General features: G+C 38.6%; 1 pseudogene; it reads right to left on the minus strand.

The window, feature by feature from the left end:
• Positions 1-1,221: 1,221 nt before the first annotated feature.
• LOC103272057 lies at positions 1,222-3,431 on the minus strand (annotated as a pseudogene).
• Positions 3,432-15,489: the final 12,058 nt, after the last annotated feature.

Genomic DNA, 15,489 nt, shown 5'->3' on the forward strand with positions numbered 1-15,489 from the left:
GGAAAAAAGAAAAATCAAAACAGAACCATTACTTTGAGGCTAAATGGAACAATGTTATAAGGAAATTGGATTTAAAATTATTCAGGCATGGTGGCACATGCCTGTAGTTCCAGCTACTTGGATGACTGAGATAGAAGGATTACCTGAGCCCAGTTGCTGTGGTGGCCATGATGTGCCACTGCATTTCAGCCTGGGTGACAGAGTAAGACTCCGACACAAAAAAAGAAAAAGAAAAAGGAAAGGAAACAGCCAGTCAGCAACATTGATAAGATGAGGTTGCAAGATTATAATTGCTGTTTATCTAGACAACTCTCCACAGAGGGCATAGTCCAGGGTTGAAACATCATAATCCCTAAGAGGAGGAATGTACACCAAGAAAGAATGGATGGCCCATCAGGATTTCTACAATGTATACCTGTTCCTGTTCTCCAAAATCATGGTTACTAAATGTTTATTATCTCTAGTCTGGTTTCCAGGATATATCAGTACTGAGAAAGGGGTGTTTGGATGAGTAGATAAAATACTGTAATAATCAGAAATATATATCTTCTCCTCTGTGTAAATAAAATAGTATTTGCTCTCCTACTATCTGTACTGAAAAATTTACCAAGATCTTTTCACACCTGGATAGCTAACAAGGCAGTCCCTAGTTGAACCAGATCATACCATACATACCCATCCTTCAGGTCCTTGAGTATAGCATAATCACATTGCTTATATATTTTTTAAAAACTTAAAATACCAGTCCTTTGCTATTCTACAATTTTGCTACTAAATCAAATATTGCTACTAAGAGGGAGCACCTCAAAAAGTAGGATGATCAGTTCTAAATGGCAAGTACCTGTACAGGAACTCCCACATAACTTTGCATACCCACAGAGATTATTCTCAATTTTACATTTGTGTTTTCATGGCTACTTGGAGACACTGGGCAAATGTGAGCAACACAGCACAAAATTTACTGAGCACACTGACAGATGGAAAGACATAGAGTCTCCAGGGCTTTGTTTAAAGATGTATGGAAAAATGTATTTTAAAACCGCCTCTATTGTGGGAGAAAGGTAGAGGAAATCAGTCCAGATATGACACTATCTCTCTTGCTTAACTCAGTAGATGAAAACTCTCTTGCTTAACCCACTAGATTAAAAAAAATACTTGAAGAAGGGTAACAGCTTTTACTGAGGCCAGGAATTAAAGTTAGGATAAGAGGTCAGGGAGTCATCAGAGTCTTGTCTTCTTGGTCTCTAGGTTGATCATGTGCCCTTAGGTGTGGGGAATCTGCTTGTCTACTGGGCCCTGCAAATCCTCTGACTTTACAGGAACATAGTAGTAGCCCGTGATGGAGAAGGTAAGAGCAGACCACCAGTAAGAGACAGGAAAACAAAATGAACTCAGCCCACTGTACCAGGCTACTGAACTGCGCCACAACAAGCACAATGATATTCTCAACTGCAACTGTCAACAACCAAACTGCCTGGAGTACAGATTTCATGCATGCTAGAGGAGCCCTGAGAATAAGAAAACTCAAGTCCTATGATCCCCTCAGGTGTAACCAGGGCATATTGTGGTAGCTACAATGCAATGGATATTTGTTGGCTGGAATGTCTTCCATCTTCCAGGTCTAGAGACCATGATCTGTGGTATTAATAATAACAAACAGATATGCTGCACCAAAGTCTACTAGACCCAAATTCAGAGAAAAGTCCCATTTTCTGTTCTACATTGCACAGCAGGGAATTCTCCTTTCTGCACAGTTCTGTAAGCGACACAACACAGTATTCACCAACATTGAAGGGGATATCTGGACCCAAGGAGATATTGACATCCTTATGCAAAATGTTAATAAACCTCATGGCTGTCATTCCATTGATTGTTTTGCTTTGTACACCCTTTACCATCATGCTGGAGATACTTTTCCCATCCTCAAATGATCAGAACATAGCAGTTCTTTTCCTCCATGAATGCTTAGAGTAAACAAATTATGATATTTCAGGTGGAAGTGGAAATCCTGGCTTTTTGTTTTTAGGTGCAGTTTGAAATAGTATAGTGTTTTCTGACAGGATTTTATGAACTCCACCATTAGAGTATTGTTTTCATTTCCCAGCACTGCCATCTTAATCTCATCATTTGCCAGATTAAAAAGTTAGGAAAACTTCTTGGGGAACTGGCTGGGGTGAGGCCACTACATTTATTTTCATTTCTACAACTGCTACATCTGCTAATGGCAGTCATTCTAGGATCATATCAATAGCCATTTTCCTAAGCAATGAGAAGTTAATTTCACACTTGGAGATCAGATGATAAATGACAAGGTCAGACAGTAGGATGAAGAGAAGAATCAGAAAGGAATTTTGAACCTCCACCTGGCCTGACTGCAGCACAAAAAACTCCAAATTCTTATTCATCCTGGTGGCTTGCAAAGTCCATTGTGAGCCCTGCTGAAACAAAAGAACCCAGAACATGGGCAATGGGATATAAAGGAATAGTATCCTGGTCAATGCCTTCACATTCGTAATGAACTGCTTTGGGTATTTCTCAGCTGCCCAGTCTAGCCAGTGTTGTCACTTTGGAGAGTTTCCAGAATGGTTCTTGAAACAATTGGAAGTGCAAAGCAGATATATTTGAAAACTTGAGCCAATATGTTTCCTTGAGGAAGTAGTTTTTTGTACATTTTGGTCCATCACAAATACAACAAGTGCTGTCATCATGAAAACTGCTGGGACTCCAAACCCCAGAGTACTGCAATCTTTTTTTTTTTTTTAAAGCAGTATTTATTGAGAAGACAGAAAATCTCCTACGGTGGGAGGGAACCCAAATCCCCTCAATCTTATCCAAAACATTGTGCATCTCCTCTCAGCTCCCTGCATTGATGGAAAGGTAGAATACTGAGAAATATCTGATTCATTCTTCTGCATGTTTTTCTTCAAAATGGTCTCCACCAAAAGCTGTCACATAGGGTTTGATACCTCCTGACTCCAAAGCTATAAGACTCAGGCCAATCAATGTCAGGACTATGTGTACCATCTGTTTCCCCAGTATTGGTAAGGAAGCCAAGGACTTGATCATACGTCCAAGCACATACACCAAGGAGAGATGGATGTTTGTCTTGAATTGTCCCAACCATGAGTCAGCAATGACTGCTCCCAGGATAGGACTGAAGTAACAGAGGCTACTGAAGGCATTATATACAGACATGGAGGCATCTTCATTCCAATGCAGGAAATACAGGGTCAGCACAGCTTTCACGCCACTATAAGAAAAGCACTCACAGAATTTATTCACCAAAAAAAGTCAATGATTAGTGGAGAGTTGAAGTCACCAATTTTCGGAGGTGGCTTCTTAGGAGAATTGGGAAATGGAGGTGACACCTCTTCAGTGAAGACAGATGAAAACAGAGTTTCGTTGAACTCATTTTCCTAAAAGGGATTCATGGCTGGCTTCTCTCTCTCTCTCTCTCTCTCTCTCTCTCTCTCTCTCTCTCTCCTTAAGCATTTGGCTTTATTAAGCAGTTTGGTCAACTGCCAGTCTATTCTGCAAAGGAGGGCTGCGGGGAGATAAGAGTGTCACAGACTCCAGAAATCTGACTCAGGTCTTCACTGATATCCTACAAATTATGGGAGGGGGTTGGTCAAAGCCTACGATGAAACTTACTGATATTTCAGAAATTATGTTTTTTACTTTCTCTTTTTTTTAGACAAAATCTATGACAAATTTGGTAAATTCTGTTCTTCTTTCCTCTGCTAAATTGACATGCACCTGGATATGCTGATGTCAGTCAGTGAGAAGATGATGGGATGCAATAGTTTTTAGCCACAGAATTCACTCATTAATTCTCTAAACAAAAATGATCTTTTTCATCTCATAAGCCTTTGAGAGATATCTCCTGACTCTGAATGACTTCTGACCAAGAAAAGATGTCTAAACTTTATTCAATGTTCATAATGTTTTGCTTTGTCTTTAGTCTTTATAATTACAAACCACATTTTTATTTACATGTTGATTGACTCGAAGAGTGATTACAGGATGATCTTTGTGTTTGGTTTTTGTCTTTTTCCCAGATGAGAGATATAAAAATACTTCCTTTGTATTTATTAAAATAAGGCATAATTCATTATTTAAATGCCAAGAAATGCCTACGTTATTATTTACTCTTATGCCATTAGAGTGTATATTATATATTCTTTAGACCAGTCAGCCATTGACTGATGTAAAAGAAGAGTGTATATTTTCACAGAAAATATGAAAAATTAACTGTCAAAAGAATAAAGCAGATCATGAAGCAGCATTTTGCCTGATCATTTTCTGTAGATTTGGGACTCAAAATGTTCTGGATGTATATACCATAATATGCCTATAATACACATAATGTGTGTATACCTAGGGATTAAACTAGAATAAAATTGTTTTTTTATCTTTGCTTTTTAAAATAAATTTGTAATAAAGAATATTTGTTATTGAGCAAAAATATAAACTCTTGTCAAAAGCTTCAGAAATGCCTGAGGCATCCCTTTGCCTTATGAGACTCATAGACTTACAGTTGATAGGCAGCCTGTCTCTGCCTCTGCCCCTGTGAGTGGAGATATTGTGTCCTGCTCATCATGACAGCCCTAGTGCAGAAGACAGTACCTGGTCAAAGTAGGTCCTCAATAAACATTAACTGAGTGGGTGAAAAATATGTACAATTTACTCAGGGATGTCATGAAGCAATGCAGCAGACACAGAGAAGGAATAAAGAGGTTTTGTGCTGACTTCAGAAGTAAGTTATACAGCTTCAGTGACAGTTTAGCTCTAACAAGCTAGGTGATGTACTGTGTGACATCTGGGTCAAGGTTTGTTTTTAGTCTTTGAGTCTCAACTTCAAGAAAACTGACCCAGATTATCACTGATATCCTACAAATCACAAAAATTCAAAATCTGGAATGGAATTTCAGACATTAAATTTTATTTCTTTTTATTTATTTATTCTAATTTTAAAGATGTAGGGTACAATTCAGGGTTAGGCATACAAATGGTCATTGTACAGTCAAAGTTTGTGCCTCACTTTCATCCCCACGTCATCCAGTTTGAGGTCAGATACTCTTATTGATAAAGTATGCTTCCCTGCTCCCTCCCCTGACAGTTTCCCACCACTGCCAATCTCTTTCTTAGTATTAAGACCATTGTTCAGTACCTACTTATGAGAGATAACATGTGGTACTCGGTTCTTTGTTTCTGTGAGAGATCACAGAGTATGACAAACCCTAAATCCATCCAAGTTGCTGCAAAGTCCATATATTTGTCCTTCTTTATGGCTGTATAATATTCCATTGTACACATGCACCACATTTTTTTAATCCAGTCTACTTTCCATGGGCAGCATGGTTGGTTCCATGTTTTTGCTATTGTGAATAGTACTGTAATAAACATGTGTGTGCAGGTATCTTTTGTAGAATGATTTGAGTTCCTCCAGGTATACTCCAAGAAGGGTGATTGTTGGGTTGTATGGGATGTCAGTTTTTATATCTTTTAGGAATCTCCACACTGTTTTCCATGGAGGTTGTACTAGGTTGCACTCCCACCAACAGTGTAGAAGTGTTCCCTATCCCCCACATCCTCTCCAGCATCTGTTGCTTTTTGAGTTATTGATGACGGCCATCCTGACTGGAGTTAGGTGGTATCTCAGTGTACTTTTAATTCGCATTTATTTGATAATTAGAAAGGCTGATGATATGATTCTATATCTCAAAATTCTAAAAGAATCTGTCAAAAAACTTCATGCACTGTTAAAGGACTTTGTTAAAGTTTCAGGGTACAAAATTAACTTGTAAAAGATAGTAGCATTCTTACACACCAACAATAAACAGGCAGAGAACAAAATAAAAAGCACAATCCTATTCACAATAGCCACAAAAAAATGAAATACCTTGGCAACTTCCTAACCAGAGAAATGAAAGACCTTTACAACAAAAACTACAAAACTTTGCTCAAAGAAATCAAAGATGACACAAACAGATAGAAAAATATCCCAAGCTCATGGATTGGAAGAATCAACATTGTTAAGATGTTCATACTGCCCAAGGCAATCTACAGATTTAATGCAATACCCATTAAATTTTTCTTCTCTATTTTTGGGGGTTTTTTTTGTTGTTAATCACTTTGACAAACTTGGTAAATTCTGTTTTTCTCTTCTATTCTAAATTGAATTGCACCTGGATATGCTGATGTCATTCACTGAAAAGGTGATGGGATTCCATGTCCCTGAGACACAGAATTCACTCATTCATTAGAAACAGAGCCTGGTCCTGAGTGGCATTTGACCAAGAAAAGAGGCCTAAATTGTATTCAAAGTTTATAATATTTTGCTTTGCCTTTAATCTTTTTAATGAAAAACTACATTTTAACTTTGTGTGTTGATTGACTCAAAGAGAAATAATAGGATGTCTTTAGTCTATGCTTTTGATCTTTTTCTCAGATGAGAGATATGAATTTTATCTTTGTTTTCATCATAATAAGTAAACAATTTATTATTTAAATGCCAAGAGATGACTAGATTATTTAATACTCTTAAACCATTACAGTGAATATTATATACACTTTAGATCATTCAGTCTTTCACTGAACTACAGAAGAGTGCTTATTTTCATTGAAAATATTAAAAACAATTTGTTAAAAGAATAGAGAAGATCATGAGATGGCATCTTGACTGATTTTTTCTGTTAATGTGGGGGTAAGCACGCTCTGGGTGCACACACCACAATATATTTTAAGTAGTTGTATATGGGTAGTAAAAATCTAATGGAATTTTTTTTCTCTATCTCTGATTTTATTAACTAAATGAGCACATTGGCATTTGTAATAAATGGCATTTGTTATTACATAAAAGCACAAAACATTTGTCAAAATCTGCAAGAATGACTGAGGTGACCCATTTTCTGGTAAGGCATATGGACTTACAGGTGACAGTAGTCTACCTCTGCCCCGTGAGTGTCCTGCTCATCATGATGTCCCTAGTGCAGAAGACAGTACTGGGTCAAAGTAGAGACTCAATAAACATTTGAGGAGTGGATAAGAAAGGTTTGAAGTTTAGTCAGGGATACCGTGAAGAAAAATTGAATCAATGCAGCAGACACTGTGAAGGAATAGAGAGTGGCTTGTGTTGATTTCAGAAGCAAATTGCACAACCTCGGTGACAGTTTGGCTCTAACAAACTGGGTGATGTCCCGTATGGACTTCTAGGACAAATTTTGCTTACAATCCTTGAGCCTCAAACTCTAGAAATCTGACTCAGAACTTCACTGTCTTACAAATCATACGGGGGTCAAAGCCTAGGATGTAATTTATTGGTATTTCTAGAAATTATGTTTTTTACTTTTCTCTCTATTTTTTTGTTTGTTTGTTTTGTTATTGACAAAACTCCTTGACAAACTTGGAAAGTTCTGTTATTCTATCTTAAGCTAAATTGAAGTGTATCTGGATATGCTGATTTCATTGACTGAGAAGTTGATGGGATCTGATAGGATTTTTGTTTTTGTTTTTGTTTTTGAGTTGTAGTCTCATTCTGTCACCCAGGCTGGAGTGCAGTGGCACACTCATGGCCACTGTAGTGTGGACCTGCTGGGCTCCAGTGATCTTTTCTGCCTCTGTCTTCCAAGTAGCCAGAACTACAGGTGTGCACTACTATGCCCGGTTAATGTTTTTTTTGGTTTTTTTTTGTAGAGACAAGGTCTTGCCAAGTTGTCCAGGCTAGTCTCGAACCTGGGGGCTCAGGCAATCTACTCACCTCAGCCTGCCAAAGTGCTGGGATTGCAGGCTGAGCCTCCGAGCCCAGCCAAGGGATCTAATAGATTTTACTAACAGAACTTACTCATTCATTAATTCTCTTAACATCAACGGTCTCTTCAGTCGTGTATCTCACTGAGATGGCACCTGGCCCTGAGTGGTACTAGGCCAGGGAAAGAGGTCTATACTTCATTCAATGTTTATAATTTATTTTTTGTTTAGACTTTATAATGACAAACTGATTTTCACTTTGGATGTCGATTGACTCAGTGAATGGTTATAGGATGTATTTTTTTTTGTCTTTGCATTTTTCCTTTTTCTCAGATAAGAAATACATGAAGTTTGTCTTTGCTTTTAACATTAAAAAACTCATTGTTTAAATGTTGGGAAATGACTAGCTTATTATATATTCTTTTGTCATTAAAGTGTATATTATATGCTTTTTAGATCATCAGTCATTCACTGATGTTACAGAAGCATGCTTATTTTCACAGAATATTGAAAACTAGTTTTTAAATGAATAGAGCAGATCATGTAGCAGCATCTGGCATGAATCTCTTCTGTTGATGTGGAGGTAAAAATGCTCTGATTGCATGTACCACAATTATTTAAAGTAGCTATATCTGGATAATGAAACCCAAAGGAAATTGTTTTTCTTTATCTCTTCACCTTTTAAAAATGAAATGAGGACATTACATTTGTAATTAATGGTACTTGTCATTAAGAAAAATAATAATAAAATCCCTGTAAAAATCTACAGAAATGCCTGGACACCTCCTTTTCTTGTAAGGCACATGGACTTACAGTTGGTGGGTGCCTGCCTCTGCCCCATGGGTGGAAAGACTGCTCCTCGTCTAGAAGACACCACCTGGTCAAAGTACAGTGTCAATAAGCATTTGCTGATTAGAAAAGAAATGTTTGCATTTTACTCAGGGATATCATGAAGATAAATTGAACCAATGAAGCAGAACTGTAAAGTAATAAAGAGTGGCTTGTGGTTGCCTTCAGAAGATAATTATACAGCCTTAGCTGGATGATGGCCCATGTGGACGTCTAGGAAAAGTTTTGCTTTCAGTCTTTGAGGCTCAAACTCCAGAAATCTAACCCAGACCTTCTTTGCCTTACAAATAGGATAGAGGTCAAAACCTATGATGAAATTTCTTAGGATATCCAAAATTAATATTTTATCCCATCTTTTTAAGACAAACCCAATGACTAACTTGGCAAGTTCTGTTATTCTCTCCTAAGTTAAATTGAAGTATACCCTGATATGCTGATCTCATTCACTGAGAAGATGATAGGATTCAATAGTTTTCAGCCACAGAATTCACTCATGCATTGATTTCCTTAATGCTCATGGTCTCTTCAACCACGTAGGCCCCTAAGAGACAGCACCTGGTCCTAAGTGGCACTTGAACAAGAAAAGAGGTCTTAGCTTTCATAAATGGTTATAATTTATTCCTTAGTCTTTAGTCCATATGATTGTAAACCCATTTTTACTTTGGATGTGGACTGTTCCATAGAAAGACTATATGATTTCCTTTGTCTTTGCTTTTTGAGTTTTTCTCAGGTGAGAGATATGCAAAGTTTTTCTTTGCTTCCATATTAATAAAGCAGTGTATTATTTAAGTAACAAGATAAGAGTAACTTATTATTCAAGTATACATTATACATTATATAATTTTTAGACCAGGGCTCCCCAACTCCCAGGTCACAAATTAGTACCAGCCCGTGGCCTGTTAGGAACTGGGTCACACAGCAGGAGGTGAGAGGTGAGCAAGCAAGCAAAGCTTCATCCGTATTTACAGCTGCTCCCCATTGCTTGTATTACCACCTGAGCTCCATCTTCGGTAAGACCAGTGGTGGCATTAAATTCTCATAGGAATGTGAACCCTATTGTGAGCTGCACATTCAAGGGATGTAGGTTGTGTGCTCCTTAATAGAAGCTAATGCCTGATGATCTCAGGTGAAGCTGAGGTGGTGATGCTAGTGCTGGGGAGTGGCTACAAATACAGATTCACATTAGCAGTAAGGTTTGACTACACAGAGACCATAATAAATCAATTGTTTGCAGACTCATATCAAAACCCTGTCAGTGAGTAGCAAGAGAGTTAATGTGCTTCAACTGTACAACTGCACCAGGTGGCAGGCTTTAAGTTCGAATCCAACACTTATTTTAGTCCATGAGTTAGCCCACCCATTATTTTGTTTGCCACTTCTGTCCATGCCTTTCTTTCTTAATGGTGAGTTGTATAATTATTTCATTAACTATTATAATATAATAATATTAATAAAGTACACAATAAATATTATGAGCTTGAATCATTCCTAAGCTATCCCTCCTACCCAGCTCCATGAAAAAATTGTCTTCCATGGAACCAGTCCCTGATGCCAAAAAGATTGGGGACTACTGCTTTAGACTATTCAGCCATTCTCTGATGTCATAGAAGAGTGCTATTTTCACAGAAAATACATAAAACTAGTTAATAGAACTGTGCAGATTTTGACACCATATCTTGCATAATCCTTTCCTGTTGAGCGGTGGTAAATATGTTCTTGGTGTAGCCAGCAAAAATATATGCAAAGTGTTTAGATCTTGGTAAGAAAACCCTACTGGATTTTTTTTTTTTTGAGTTGAAGTCTCACTCTGTCACCCATACTGGAGTGCAGTGGCTGCTCCCGGCCACTGCAGCCTCAGCCTGCTGGGCTCTGATAATCCTTCCACCTCAGCCTTCCAAGTAGCCAGAACTACAGGAGTGCACTGCCACACCCTGATAATTTTTTGATTTATTGTAGAGATGAGGTCTCGCCAAGTTGCCCAGGAGGGTCTCAAACCCATGGACTCAGGTGATCCACTCATCTCAGCCTCCCAAAGCGAGGGATTACAGGTTGAGCCACTGAGCCCGGTCTGGATTTTTTTTCTCCATCTCTTTGCTTTATTTATGAAATGAACACATTGCATTTGAAAAAATGGCATTTATCATTCAGAAAAAACATAAAACCCCCATTTTCTCTACAGGTAAGGACTTCTGGCAGGATGGCAACAGGGCAGTTTGGTCTGTGAGACCCTCCGTGAAAGAGAACACACATAAAGACTATAGCTCTCCCCCGGGGAGCTGCAGCTCACATTGTCCGCAGGCTGCTGTTAAACACAGTGCTCAGCTGCCACCTCAGCCACCTTAGCCCTCTCAGCCTCAGCTGCAGCAGCGGCTCCCAATGCTGCCACCATTGCCCCACCCATGCCTGAGGGGACCCATGGCTTCCGACCGTGATGCCCCCACAAGCAAGCTCTACTGAAACAGTCACAGCTGCTGCCACTGCCACGCCCTACCTCTTGCCCAGAGCCAGGCTTGTGGAGCTCCTTTCATGTACCGTGAAGCCGTGGCTGCCACTGCTGCTACTGTTTCCTGCTCCCTCCTGTCCTGGGCGGCCTCCAACCTTCGCCTTGCGGGGCTTGCATTGTGTGGCAGTCTCCAGCTGTTGTGGGAAAATATTAACTAAAGCAGTGAGATCAGTGCCACCTGCTGGGCATTCAAAGTAACAACATCAAAATGGGAAGAAGAGAAGCTCCTTCCCCTTGCTTGACAGACAGGCCATATCTGAGTGGCAGACTTGGCCGGCAGCCCAGATCTGAACCACCCTCCACAGCAGGCATGGGGCAACTGACCCTAACTGTGAACAAATCTACCAGCCTGCAAAGACAGCTAGAAATCAGAACTGGAAAGGACATTGGACCTAAAGGAAAAGTCTCAGAGTGTGCTTGGTTAGTTCTGTTAGTTTACTGACTTTATTCTATTCTTTGTTTGTTTGTTTTGTTTTTCTCTGTAGACCCCCATTCTTGTATAGAGGAATAGCACACCAATAAGGAGGTTAGATAGCTTGTATGTTAGCATCATTTTATGCTTTAGTTTTTTCGTATGGTTGTTGGTTAGTTTGTACTTGTTGTTTCAGTCTTTGTGTCTCTTTTCATTTATTAGACAGTATGTTGGTTTGTTTTCCCTCTTACTCCTCTCTCTCTCTCCACCTCCCTCTTCCCCCCACTCTCTGCTCCATTCTTTTCCCTTTTTAAAACTCATTTTGCTTTCAGGGAATAAACCTATAACCCCACTGCATGGACAGATTGCAAGGCAGTGGAAAGTGAAGTCCAGATTATCCATACACCTGTCAGCAGATACTGGGATCTGCAGATTCATTTTGAATCACAGCCCCTCCCTTAATTAAATCTCAAAACTACAAAAAGGACCACCCCCAACCTACAGTCCAACCCCAGAATTGCACAAAGCAAGAGGATATACATAAGGAAGAATAGGAGGTTGAACAAACAGAAGTAAAAGCAACCCCTCCACCATTGAACATCAGAATTAAAGAAGATCAGTGGGGGAGGAGGGAAGGAAAAGGTAGGGAAGAAAAATTTGCACAAATAAAAAACCAAAAGAAGAATATGGGTCTCACACAGACCCCTGGGAGGTCAGACACTGAGAAAACAGACTTTGGAACACAAACAATGAAGAGTCCCCAGAATGACTGGTCACATGCGACAAACACAGATATCAAGACATTAATAGAGAGAATAAAAAAATTTGAGGAGAGATAAGAGGAAAACAGGAAGGAGCTGATAACAGAAATAACAGCAGTAAAGAATACTGTGATGGAAATAAATAACAAATTAATAAGCATGGAAAGCAGAATTAGCCAAGCAGAAGAAAGAATCTCAGAGCTTGAAGAAAACTACAGAACTAACCCAAACTGTCAAAAACATAGAAAAGAAGCTTAAAAAAGACAGAAAAAAACCTTCAAGAGATGAATGATTACTTCAAGAGACTAAACCTATGAGTAATTGACCTTTCTGAGGCAGAAAGAGAGACAGAGGCCACTCCGGAAAACACATTCCATGAAATTATTCAAGAAAACTTCCCTCATCTGATCAGTGATGCAAAAATTCAAACACAAGAGATTCAGAGAACCCCTGTAAGACAACAAACGAGAAGACCAACTCCCAGACACATAATAATTCACCTAAACAAAGTAGGTAAAAAGAAAAAGTCCTAAAGGCAGAAAGAGAAAAAGGTCAGTCTACATACCAGGGAAGACTAATTAGAATAGCAGCAGATTTATCTACAGAAACCCTTCAGGCTAGGAGAGCTTGAAGCACAATCTTCAAAGTTCTCAAAGATAAACAATTTCAACTAAGATAACCTACCCAGTCAAGCTTAGCTTCATCAGTGATGGAGAATTAAAATCTTTCCCAGACATCCAATCCATAAGAACTTATGCTGCCTCTAGACCACCTCTACAAGAAATACTTTAAAAAGTATTAAAAATAGAAGTAAAGGAGAAATGAATGACAATGCTCTCATAAGAGTACAGGGAAAAAATGGAAAGCATACATGAATCAACCCAAGAACCAAAGGAAAGACAACAAATAAACAGGAACCACAACAACTCTATAAGAACCTCATGAAAGGGAAAAACCACCACATTTCAATAATTACCCTGAAGTTGAATGGACTAAATGACCACTGAAAAGACACAGAATGGTGGACTGGATAAGAAACTATGACCCAATTATTTGCTGCATCCAGGAGATTCATCTCACTACAAGGGATGCACACAGACTCAAAGATAAAGGATTGAAAATGAGTTTCCAGGCAAATAGATCACAAAAGAAGGCAGCAGTTGCAATCTTAATATCAGACAAAATAATCTTTAAGCTAACAAAAATTTTAAAAGATACAAAAGAACACTACATAATGATAAAAGGTTCAATCCATCAACAAGAAATATTCATCCTAAACATATATGCACCCAATACAGGAGCACCAGCATTTGTAAAACAACTACTAAATAAACTGAGAAAAGATATAGACTCTAACACTATTAGAGCAGGGGACTTAAATACTCCACTGAAAGCCCTGGATAGATCATCAAGGAAAAAAATCAACAAGGAGATCCAGAACCTAAATTTGACACTTGACCAGATGGACTTAGTAGGTACCTACAGATTATTCCACCCAACAGCCACAGAATATACATTCTTCTCATTACCACATGGAACATACTCCAAGATTGATCACATCCTTGGCCATAAATCAAGCATAAACAAATTCCACAAGGTTGAAATCTTGTCATGCATAGTCTCAGACCACAGTGGAATAATAATAAACATTAAAACTACAACATTTCCCCCAAACCCACAAAGACAGGAACAATAAACAGCTTGATGCTGAACAATGACTGGGTCAACACTGAAATCAAAGAAGAAATTGAAAGATTCCTGGAAACAAGTGAAAATGAAGAAACATCTTACCAAAACCTCTGGGATGCCATGAAATCAGTTTTAAGAGGGGAATTCATATCTCTACAAGCACACATCAAGAAAATGGAAAGATCACAAGTGTGGAGCCTAACAAATCACCTAAAGGTGCTAGAAGGAGAAGACCACCAAAGCCCCAACTTTCAGAAGAATCCAAATCACAAAAGTAAGAGCCCAAATATAGGCCATAGGGAACAAAAATATCATAGAAAACATCAACAAAACAAAAGTTGGTTCTTTGAAAGAATTAACAAGATTGATGGGCCGCTAACCAGAATGATCAAGAAAAAGAGAGAAAAAGCCCAAATAAACACAATTAGAAATATAAAAGATCAAATCACAACTGACCCCGAAGAAATACAAAAGATTATCAGAGATTACTATGTACACCTATATGGAAACAAACTTGAAAACCTAGATGAAATGGAGGGCTTTTTGACATCACACAACCTCTCCAGCTGAAAACAAGAAGACATTGAGACACTAAATAGGCCCATAACAACCCAGGAAATTGATTCTGTCATACAAAAACTACCTACAAAAAAAGCCTAGACCAGATGGCTTTCCAGCAGAATTCTACAAAACGTAAAAGGAGGAACTGATACCAATCCTATTGAAAGTATTCCAGGCAATTGAGAAAGATATAATTCTCCCCAAATCATTTTACGAAGCTAACATTACACTGATACCCAAACCGGGTAAAGATCCAACAAAGAAAGAGAACTACAGGCCAATATCCATTACGAACAGAGATGCAAAAATCCTCAACAAGATTCTAGCAAATCAGATCCAAATCACATCTCAAAAATCATCCATGATGACCAAGTAGGCTTCATCCCCAGGATGCAGGGCTGGTTCAACATTCACAAGACGATAAATGTCATTAAATACATCAACAGATGTAAAAGCAAGAACCACATGATTATCTCATTAGATGCAGAAAAGGTTTTGATAAAATTCAGCATCTCTTCTTGATAAAAACCCTCAAACATCTAGGTATAGAAGGAACATACCTCAAATAGTAAGTGCCGTCTACGACAAACCCACAGCTAACATATTGCTAAATGGTGAGAAACTAGAAACATTTCCCCTGAAAACTGAAACAAGACAAGGTTGTCCACTCTCACCCCTCTTGTTCAATATTGTATTGGAAGTCCTAGCTCAGGCAATTAGACAAGAGAAGGAAATCAGGAGTATCCAAAGAGGAAAAGAGGAAGTCAAGTTATCCCTCTTTGCTGATAATATGATCCTATACCTTGAAAATCCAAGAGAATCTGTTCAAAAACCTGCTTGCACTGATAAAGGACTTTGGGAAGTTCTCAGGGTACAAAATAAATGTGCAAAAGAGAGTTGCATTTCTATACACCAACAACAAGCAGGCAGAGAACCAAATAAAAGGCACAATCCCATTCACAATA

This window comes from Carlito syrichta, unplaced genomic scaffold (genome assembly GCF_000164805.1).
Source record: "Carlito syrichta isolate Samal-C Ts95f unplaced genomic scaffold, Tarsius_syrichta-2.0.1 Scaffold312095, whole genome shotgun sequence".
Lineage (NCBI taxonomy): Eukaryota > Metazoa > Chordata > Mammalia > Primates > Tarsiidae > Carlito > Carlito syrichta.